Source organism: Bubalus bubalis, chromosome 1 (genome assembly GCF_019923935.1).
Source record: "Bubalus bubalis isolate 160015118507 breed Murrah chromosome 1, NDDB_SH_1, whole genome shotgun sequence".
Lineage (NCBI taxonomy): Eukaryota > Metazoa > Chordata > Mammalia > Artiodactyla > Bovidae > Bubalus > Bubalus bubalis.
In genome coordinates, this window is record NC_059157.1 from 88,667,053 (window position 1) to 88,679,005 (window position 11,953).

The following is an 11,953-nucleotide window of genomic DNA, read 5'->3' on the forward strand; positions in this document are numbered from 1 at the left end:
AAAATGGACTGAGGTGCTATTTGCCCACACCCTGGGCATTTATGTGATAGAGAACCCCGAAGCCAATGGGAACTGAGGTTGGGTCTTGTTTTGATGCATAATAGTTGTGAGACTTTTATTTAGACTCTTGAAATGAAGTGAAAGTCACTCAGTCATGTCCGACTCTTTTGTGATTCCATGAACTATAGCCCTCCATGCTCCTCTGTCCATGGGATTCTCCAGGGAAGAATACTGGAGTGGGTTGCCTTTCCCTTTTTCAGGGGATCTTCCCAATCCAGGGATCAATCAAACCCAGGTCTCCTGCATTGCAGGCTGATTCTTTACCAGCTGAGCTACCAGGGAGCTCTTGCTGCTGCTGCTGCTAAGTTGTTTCAGTCGTATCCGACTCTGTGCGACCCCATAGACAGCAGCCCACCAGGCTCCCCGTCCCTGGGGTTCTTCAGGCAAGAACACTGGAGTGGGTTGCCATTTCCTTCTCCAGTGCGTGAAAGTGAAAAGTGAAAGTGAAGTCACTCAGCTGGGTCCAGCTCTTCGCGACCCCATGGACTGCAGCCCACCAGGCTCCTCCATCCATGGGATTTTCCAGGCAAGAGTACTGGAGTGGGGTGCCATCGCCTTCTCTGAGGGAGCTCTTGCTGCTGCTGCTGCTAAGTCACTTCAGTCGTGTCCGACTCTGTGCAACCCCATAGACGGCAGCCCATCAGGCTTCCCATCCTTGGGATTCTCCAGGCAAGAACACTGGAGTGGGTTGCCATTTCCTTCTCCAATGCATGAAAGTGAAAAGTGAAAGGGAAGTCGCTCAGTCGTGTCCGACTCTAGCGACCCCATGGACTGCAGCCTACCAGGCTCCTCCATCCATGGGATTTTCCAGGCAAGAGTACTGGAGTGGGGTGCCACTGCCTTCTCTGAGGGAGCTCTAAGGCAAGGCCAATTGGAGGCAGAAGTGTAGCGTGGTTCTCACTTCTGGGGAAGGATTCTCCACTGAGGAAAATGGATTGGGGGGAGTGAGAGGGAAACCAAGCCTTGGTGGGTGGATGGGCAGCAAGCTTCTAACATCAACAGCAAATCAACAATGATGACACAAAAACATGACAATCTCACTCTCTCTTCTACTTGGTTGGAGTCCTGCTTTCACACATTTTCCTCTAATGCCTTTTTACCATGGTTTAACAAAAGTCAGGCTAATGTATTTTCTTTACAATGTGCAAAAAATAAAGAACATGCTCAAATAGAGTAACTGTGTCTCCTGTCTGAAAACCCACCCCAGCCCTGTCTTTGGCTAGAGTTTGAGTCCATGAAATAATAATGGATACCATTTATTGAAATTTATTATTTTGCTAAACTAATGGCACTTGAATACCTGAATAGTAGGGTCTTAGATTTGGGCTTCCTATTTTAGTATCTGTTATGTATTTATCAGGGTTACATATACAGGGAATATCCACTAATTACCCCAAAGAATGATCCCTGAGGTAAGCAGTTTGAATGAAACAAAATTAAATACACATATATTTTTATATCTTCCTCACAATGTGGAACTAAAGAAAACTTTAATAAGTTTAATGTACATTAGGTTATTAATATATACTCTTATTAGGATATAAAATAGGAAGAATTTAAAAAAATTTAAGAGGTTGGAATATTAGGGGGAAATTGAAAAACAGAAATGAACAAGAATAGATGTACAGACATGCATCAGAAAAAAATACTGATTTTTAATATTCGTACAGAATAAGGAATGAGACAGTTGATGGAACTGTTCTAGTAGAACAGAAGACTATGCAATCATTTCAAGCATGTTGGACTAAGAAAATTAAGGGCAGGACCTATATTCCACTCATTTGCTCCCTAGGAAATGAAGCTGCCTAAGAAAGAAAGCATGACCAACTCCAATTATTTTTCACAAGTAGTGTGTGGAATTGTGTTATTATTTAATAGAAATTCAAAGTAGAAAAGTATCTTATTATAGTTGCAGACACACCAAGAAATTTCCAGCTGCAACAACTGTATTATTAGAGTGAGTAGAAATATTCAGAAGTGAGTGTGTTTACCTTAAAATATCTAAATGCCAGATGTAAAATGTTTGATCATTTAACATTGCATCGCTAGTGACAGAGCCCTGATTCCAACCCCAGCAATCTGCTTCCAGAATCAGTGCTCTCACCTTACCAGACTGTCTCTCTATTGATTATTTGTGCCTTATTATTGTGCCTTTAGTCCTGGGTTATTTTATCCCCTCATGTTTAGAAAGTCTTTAATTTTTATAACAAACAGAAGTAAATGCTTAAAGTATTTTGAAGCCCTTTTAACTCTTGAATGATGAGAAGTTTTCTATCTCTATCATGATGTACTTAAGTTTCCCTGATCCTCACTAGCCTCTCTTATGTGCAATAGAAGGATTTTAATAATTGCCTCACAGAGTTTTTTTTTTTTTTTTTAAATGACATTAGATATTATGAAAGTGTCATGGAGCTCCCTTACCCAGATGGCTGTGGGACTACGTACTTGACACTCTAGATTCCAGAATCTTAATGATCAGTCAGGGTCCATCCAGTCCAAGAATCTACTTAACCAATACCTGGAGAGGTTCTTGATTTGAGAACTTTAGAAATACAAAAAATTTTTTTGAAAATCATTACATCCATATTTGGTTTTAATCACATATAGCTTCTTATTCATATGTACTACTTATCGATTTATTGCCTCTCAGGTCCAAATTTATCCTCTAATATCTGCTCTGTGATTAAGGATGGAATTCTGTGAATATCTCACCTTTACAGCAAGGATGATGTTGGGCTATTTCAGTAGAGGACACTAGAAGGATGTAGCAGGCTGAAGGGGGAGTCTGCTGTTATCAGAGGGTGCAAACTCAGGAGTGTGTGTTTGAAAACAGGGTTGTGATCTGCCCCAGCCAAGAACCCAGAATGTGGGACACTTCCACATCCTCGCAGCTCCAGCCCATCTAGATGCTGTACACTGCAGGTCTCCTGCCTCCATAGGCACCTCCACTCGCTCAGCGCACTCCAGTCCCTGGTCACTAGCTGAGGCTCATCTATACTCTGCCTGTGCCTGGAGGGCTCTCCTCTCTCTGCATGTCAGTGTGCCAAGTGGGACAAGTCTGCACTCCCCGAAGGTTGCTTCCTTCTTTGCCCACTTACAGCAGATTAGACCTGGTCCAGGAAAACCAGAAAACTTCTGTGGCACACTGTGGGATGCAACCTCACCTTCTCCAGTGAGGTATGAACTTGGCCTTGGGGAGGAAGTCTTTCTTCCAAATTTGGCCTTCCTTGGGAACTCTCGGTCTCAGCCTTCGGACACTATATATAGTTTTCATAATACCTTATGTTTACTCTTTGGTCATAGTTTCATAATCCTTTAATATTAAACTTCCATTGTTTAAATCACTGTGTGTAAATCAATGAAGTCAGAACACTGCCTCACACCATACACAAAAATAAACTCAAAATGGGTTAAAGACTTAAATATAAGACACGATACCATAAAACTCTTAGAAGAGAAATAGGCAAAACATTCTCTGACATGAACTGTAGCAATGTATTCTTAGGTCAGTCTCCCAAGGCAATAGAAATAAAGGCAAAAATAAACAAATGGGATATAGTCAAATTCTTTGGCTTTACATAGCAAAGGAGACCATAAACAAAATGAAAAGTCAACCTATGGAATGGGAGGAAATATTCTCAAATGATGTGACAGGCAAGAGGTTAATTTCCAAAATATACAAACAGCTCATACAACTCAATAAGGGAAAAAAAAAAACCCCAAATCCCCAAACAATCCAATGAAAAAAATGGGTATAGGACCTAAACAGGTATTTCTCCAAGTACATACAGATGGCCAATAGGAACATGAAGATATTCAGCATTGCTCATTATTAGAGAAACATAAATAAAAACTGAAATGATTTGTGTATCTACATGATTTGTATATCAATGATATACATGATATATGATATGCATGATATATATGATATATGATATACATGAATTGTATATTAGTGACATTTGTGGATCACCTTACACTGGTTAGAATGCGTGTGTGCTAAGTTGCTTCAGTTGTGTCCAATGCTTTGCAACCCTTTGGACTGTAGCCTGCCAGGCTCCTCTGTCCATGGGATTTTCCAGGCAAGAATACTGGAGTGGGTTGCCATGCCCTCCTCCAGGGGATCTTCCCAATTCAGGATTGAACCTGCTTGTCTTACGATTCCTGCATTGGCAAGCAGTTTCTTTACCACTAGTGCCACCTGGGACACCCCTCTGGTCAGAATGGCCATCATCAAAAAGTCTACATGTAGGAAAGGCTGGAGAGGGTGCGGAGAAAGGGGAACTCCCCTACACCGTGGTGGGAATGTAAATTGGTATATCCACCATGGAAAACAGTATGGAGGTTCCTTAAAAGACTAAAAATAGAATTACTATATGACCCAACAATCCCACTTTTGGGCATATATGCAGAGAAAACCATAATTTGAAAAGATACACACATCCCTATGTTCATAACAGCACTATTTACAAGAGCCAAGGTGTGGAAGCAACCTAAAGGGATGACAGGTGAATAGATAAATAAGTTGTGGTACATATATACAATGGAATATTATAGAGTTATGAAATGAAATGATGCCATTTACAGCAACATGGATGGACCTAGAGATTATCAGACTAAGTGAAGTAAGTCAGACAAAGATAAATATCATCTTTCACTTATACATGGAATCTAAAAAAAATCATACAAATGATCTTATTTATAAAACAAACTGACTCATAGATCCAGAAAGCAAGTTATGGGAGCTTATGGTTACTGGGGAAGCAGGGGGAAGGATAAAATTAGGAGTTTGGGATTAACAGATACATACTATTATATATAAAATAGATAAATAACAAGGACCTACTGTATAGTACAGGAAGCTATATACAAAATCTTATAAAAACCTATAATGGAAAAGAATCTGGAAAAAATATATCTGAGTCAGTTTGCTGTATACCTGAAACTAACACAGTATTGTAAATCAATTATATATACGTGATCATATACTATAATGTATATGATGTATATCAATTATGTATATCAATATATGATGTATATCATGAGAAATGCTGGACTGGAAGAAACACAAACTGGAATCAAGATCGCTGGGAGAAATATCAATAACCTCAGATATGCTGATGACACCACCCTTATGGCAGAAGGTGAAGAGGAACTCAAAAGCCTCTTGATGAAAGTGAAAGTGGAGAGTGAAAAAGTTGGCTTAAAGCTCAACATTCAGAAAACGAAGATCATGGCATCCGGTCCCACCAGTTCATGGGAAATAGATGGGCAAACAGTGGAAACAGTGTCAGACTTTATTTTTCTAGGCTCCAAAATTACTGTGGATGGTGACTGCAGCCATGAAATTAAAAGACGCTTACTCCTTGGAAGGAAAGTTATGACCAAACTAGATAGCATGTTCAAAAGCAGAGACATTATTTTGCCAACAAAGGTTCGTCTAGTCAAGGCTATGGTTTTTCCTGTGGTCATGTATGGATGTGAGAGTTGGACTGTGAAGAAGGCTGAGCGCCGAATAATTGATGCTTTTGAACTGTGGTGTTGGAGAAGACTCTTGAGAGTCCCTTGGACTGCAAGGAGATCCAACCAGTCCATTCTGAAGGAGATCAGCCCTGGGATTTCTTTGGAAGGAATGATGCTGAGGCTGAAACTCCAGTACTTTGGCCACCTCATGGGAAGAGTTGACTCATTGAAAAAGACTCTGATGCTGGGAGGGATTGGGGGCAGGAGAAGGGGACGACAGAGGATGAGATGGCTGGATGGCATCACTGACTCGATGGATGTGAGTCTCAGTGAACTCCGGGAGTTGGTGATGGACAGGGAGTCCTGGCATGCTGTGATTCATGGGGTCTCAAAGTGTCGGACACGACTGAGTGACTGATCTGATCTGATATCAATTATACGTCAATTAAAAAAATCACTGTGTGGTTTCTGTCTTGTAATTGGACCTGAATTCTTACATGATATTTATATACAACAAAAAATGAAGAATATACAATGAGTTTTGGTTTTAGACCAGTTCCTCCTCTCTAAGAGTTTCCAACCTGATAGCTTTCTGGTTTTTTTTTGTTTTTTGTTTTCCTTTTCTCATTTCTTCCCTCCCTTCCTTCCTCCTTCCATCCTTCTTTTTCTTTCAGCTCTGAAGATGGCTGGATAACATGAGACTTCAGCATCTCTCTCTAACCTGAGGGTGCTATCATGGTGCTATAACCTGAGAACATCATGGTGTTCTGTTGAAGAGACTCCACTTTCCTTTCCCAATGCCTCTGCTTGCTCTGATTATGAGAGGGGTTTTAAAACTGATTTGGCAGGGAGCTTTTTCAGTCTCAGGATCTCGCAAGCTAATGGACCCTCTCATTCCTTCAGCACCATGACACTTCTTGTGTAATCCTACTATATGGTACAACTTCCCTTCAACTTCTTAATGTTTGGCAGTATTAGAAATGCTGGAAAAGAAAGCATTATGTAAGACATGATGATGTTAAGTGGAAAACAGTAAAACATTAAAAATTTATAGTTCCTGAAGGACAAATTATAAAGGTCTGTCCCTTGGAAGTTTCTGTTGATTGACAATGACTATTAGTCTCCCAATGGGAGAGGCCAATGAAAAACTATGCAGATTCTGGAATAAACTTTGCATTGGGGCATTTGAAGAAAGAGTGAGTTGTGCACAAGCTCTTCATTCCTTCAGATGCAGAGCTGCTTTGTAACCTAGTCTCAAAGGTCTAATGTCTGAGCTCCTGGGATGACCCTTCTCAAGTCTCACAGCTTCCCACATTCTCCTTTCTGTTCCCACAAAACAATTATGCACTAGACTCTGCAATTAAACATTTAATAAATGAGAAAAACAAGCTAGAAATCTTCATCTCTTACTTATACTGTAGAAGAATAAGGTGAAAACTATGAGCATGAAGAGATTCTGTGCTTTTTCCTAGGACAGTATTCCCCTCTACTGGTGAAAGCCTGTAACTATTTTTTCCCCACCAAAGCTGCTTTAAAAAGAAGTAATCAACTAAGATGTTTGTTTCTGTGTTTTAGGGGAACACTGGTATTTTCTTACACATATCACATTATTTTTAGAGCCTGAAAAAAATCTCCAAGGAAATCATTCTTTCTTTATTTTTTTTCCACATATTCAGTTCTGAAATTTTCTTCCCCAAACAATACCCTGGTGTCTGGGGAGACACTGCCTTTTTTTTTTTTTTTTAATCAAAAGAGCATTTCTCTCTCAGCATGTGTATTATTTTCTACAGAGCCTAACTAATTATAGTTTAGGAGGAAGTTCTTTCAGTATTTATCCCTGCAGAGCCTCCTCTTAGTCTCCCCAGAGAATCATCCCCAGTGCAGATGTACTGCAGAATTGAGAAATAATAGGTGTCTGGTATCAGATTCAGTTGACTTAGTAAAGATCTTTGTGACCTAAAGTTGAACCTATCCCACTGATTTCTGTTTTCTGAGAAATGTTAAGTCAGAAAACCTGGAGGAAGTAGACTATTCTAATGACTCACTTGGGAAAGCCTAGAGGAGGTGCCTTATTAGACTCAAAGAGGCTAACTGAGCCCTACAACTTCTACACGTATTAACACTGGCATGCTTTTTGCATTGATATTTAACATGAGGAAGAAGTAGGAAATATGTAAATATGGGAGAAAAAAGAAATTGATGTTTGGATCAGATTCCCCTCAACATTCATCTGGACATTTTGATGAAGGCAATGAGGTAAATAATTAAAACAAAGTGTTTACACACTGTTTTCAGGGTATTACTTGACTATCCTTGCTATCCTAGAGGGCCTGCATCATGTATTATGTGCATAAATATTTAAATTCATCCTTATAGTACACTAATAATTATTTCAAACTCAACTCCCAATTAAGTTTGAAACCTTGGTGTTGTTTTTCCAATGTTTTCCCTCTCCTCTTTGAATTGCATATTCACTCCCTTCTAAAACTAATACTATTGTGGAGAGTGTCAAAAACTAAAGAAAAGTTAAAAACCAAGACTCTCAAAGAGATAAAAACGAATAGTTGTTAAAGATTTTATTCTACAGGTTAACCAATAATGTTATCTGAAAGGTGGATTTGCTTCTTGGCAGGTACTGAGCCAACAGACATCATTAAGCTGAAGACTGGGAGAAGGGAGGATTTATTATTACTTGCATTAGGTAAGGAGAACATCAGGGGTCTTTCCCAAAGAAGTGCCTCTCTGAGCAGCAAAATTAGGGACGTTTTAAACTTAGCCAGACTCATCAAGAAACAAAGGGAGAAAAATCAAATCAATAAAATTAGAAATGAAAATGGAGAGATCACAACAGACAACACAGAAATACAAAGGATCATAAGAGAGTACTATCAACAATTATATGCCAATAAAATGGACAACGTGGAAGAAATGGACAAATGCTTAGAAAAGTACAACTTTCCAAAACTCGACCAGGAAGAAATAGAAAATCTTAACAGATCCATCACAAGCACGGAAATTGAAACTGAAATCAAAAATCTTCCAGCAAACAAAAGCCCAGGTCCAGACGGCTTCACAGCTGAATTCTACCAAAAATTTAGAGAAGAGCTAACACCTATCCTGCTCAAACTCTTCCAGAAAACTGCAGAGGATGGTAAACTTCCAAACTCATTCTATGAGGCCACCATCACCCTAATACCAAAACCTGACAAAGATCCCACAAAAAAAGAAAACTACAGGCCAATATCACTGATGAGCATAGATGCAAAAATCCTTAACAAAATTCTAGCAATCAGAATCCAACAACACATTAAAAAGATCATACACCATGACCAAGTGGGCTTTATCCCAGGGATGCAAGGATTCTTCAATATCCGCAAATCAATCAATGTAATACACCACATTAACAAATTGAAAAATAAAAACCATATGATTATCTCAATAGATGCATGGAAAGCCTTTGACAAAATTCAACATCCATTTATGATCAAAACTCTCCAGAAAGCAGGAATAGAAGGAACATACCTCAACATAATAAAAGCTATATATGACAAACCCACAGCAAACATTATCCTCAATGGTGAAAAATTGAAAGCATTTCCTCTAAAGTCAGGAACAAGACAAGGGTGCCCACTTTCACCATTACTATTCAACATAGTTTTGGAAGTTTTGGCCACAGCAATCAGAGCAGAAAAAGAAATAAAAGGAATCCAAATTGGAAAAGAAGAAGTAAAACTCTCACTATTTGCAGATGACATGATCCTCTATATAGAAAACCCTAAAGACTCCACCAGAAAATTACTAGAACTAATCAATGAGTATAGTAAAGTTGCAGGATATAAAATCAACACACAGAAATCCCTTGCATTCCTACACACTAATAATGAGAAAACAGAAAGAGAAATTAAGGAAACAATTCCATTCACCATTGCAACGGAAAGAATAAAATACTTAGGAATATATCTACCTAAAGAAACTAAAGACCTATATATAGAAAACTATAAAACACTGGTGAAAGAAATCAAAGAGGACACTAACAGATGGAGAAATATACCATGTTCATAGATTGGAAGAATCAATATAGTGAAAATGAGTATACTACCCAAAGCAATTTATAGATTCAATGCAATCCCTATCAAGCTACCAACAGTATTCTTCACAGAGCTAGAACAAATCATTTCACAATTTGTATGGAAATACAAAAAACCTTGAATAGCCAAAGCGATCTTGAGAAAGAAGAATGGAACTGGAGGAATCAACCTACCTGACTTCAGGCTCTACTACAAAGCCACAGTTATCAAGACAGTATGGTACTGGCACAAAGACAGAAATATAGATCAATGGAACAAAATAGAAAGCCCAGAGATAAATCCACCCACATATGGACACCTTATCTTTGACAAAGGAGGCAAGAAGATACAATGGATTAAAGGCAATCTCTTTAACAAGTGGTGCTGGGAAATCTGGTCAACCACTTGTAAAAGAATGAAACTAGAACACTTTCTAACACCATACACAAAAAGAAACTCAAAATGGATTAAAGATCTCAACATAAGACCAGAAACTATAAAACTCCTAGAGGAGAACATAGGCAAAACACTCTCTGACATACATCACAGCAGGATCCTCTATGACCCACCTTCCAGAATATTGGAAATAAAAGCAAAAATAAACAAATGGGACCTAATTAACCTTAAAAGCTTCTGCACATCAAAGGAAACTATTAGCAAGGTGAAAAGACAGCCTTCAGAATGGGAGAAGATAATAGCAAACGAAGCAACTGACAAACAACTAATCTCGAGAATATACAAGCAACTCCTACAGCTCAACTCCAGAAAAATAAATGACCCAATCAAAAAATGGGCCAAAGAACTAAATAGACATTTCTCCAAAGAAGACATACAGATGGCTAACAAACACATGAAAAGATGCTCAACATCACTCATTATCAGAGAAATGCAAATCAAAACCACTATGAGGTACCATTTCACACCAGTCAGAATGGCTGCGATCCAAAAGTCTACAAGTAATAAATGCTGGAGAGGGTGTGGAGAAAAGGGAACCCTCTTCCACTGTTGGTGGGAATGCAAACTAGTACAGCCACTATGGAGAACAGTGTGGAGATTCCTTAAAAAACTGGAAATAGACCTGCCTTATGATCCAGCAATCCCACTGCTGGGCATACACACTGAGGAAACCAGAAGGGAAAGAGACACGTGTACCCCAATGTTCATCGCAGCACTGTTTGTAATAGCCAGGACATGGAAGCAACCTAGATGTCCATCAGCAGATGAATGGATAAGAAAGCTTTGGTACATATACACAATGGAGTATTACTCAGCCATTAAAAAGAATACATTTGAATCAGTTCTAATGAGGTGGATGAAACTGGAGCCTATTATACAGAGTGAAGTAAGCCAGAAAGAAAAACACCAATACAGTATACTAATGCATATATATGGAATTTAGAAAGATGGTAACAATAACCCTGTGTACGAGACAGCAAAAGAGACACTGATGTATAGAACAGTCTTATGGACTCTGTGGGAGAGGGAGAGGGTGGGAAGATTTGGGAGAATGGCATTGAAACATGTAAAATATCATGTATGAAATGAGTTGCCAGTCCAGGTTCAATGCACGATACTGGATGCTTGGGGCTGGTGCACTGGGACGACCCAGAGGGATGGTATGGGGAGGGAGGAGGCAGGAGGGTTCAGGATGGGGAACACATGTATACCTGTGGCGGATTCATTTTGATATTTGGCAAAACTAATACAATTATGTAAAGTTTAAAAATAAAATAAAATTAAAAAAAAATAAACAGTAAAAATAAATAAATAAATAAATAAACTAAGGGTATGTGCATATTAATGAAGGGGCTTGAGCAGAGGAGAATTTAGCATAGAACTGGGGCAAAGGACTACAAAGTCCAAGCTTCAGTTGATTGAAATCTGGTCAGCATCATCCTTCCATCCTTCATTTGACTGGGGGCCTTAGTTCTGTAGAACCCAAAGACCTGTATCAGGTTGTTATGTATATTCCTTGAGGAACTAGGACTGTTTTATTGCTGAACTATGGTTGACTGCTTTTCCTTTGCTCCTATATTCCCTTACTTCCCTTGCTGCTGCTGCTGCTGCTAAGTCGCTTCAGTCGTGTCCGACTCTGTGCGACCCCATAGATGGCAGCCCACCAGGCTCCCCCGTCTCTGCGATTCTCCAGGCAAGAACACTGGAGTGGGTTGCCATTTCCTTCTCTAATGCATGAAAGTGAAAAGTGAAAATGAAGTCGCTCAGTCGTGTCCGACTCTTAGCGACCCCATGGACTGCAGCCTACCAGGCTCCTCCATCCATGGGATTTTCCAGGCAAGAGTACTGGAGTGGGGTGCCATTGCCTTCTCTGTTACTTTCCTTAAGAACACCTAATTACTGAGACT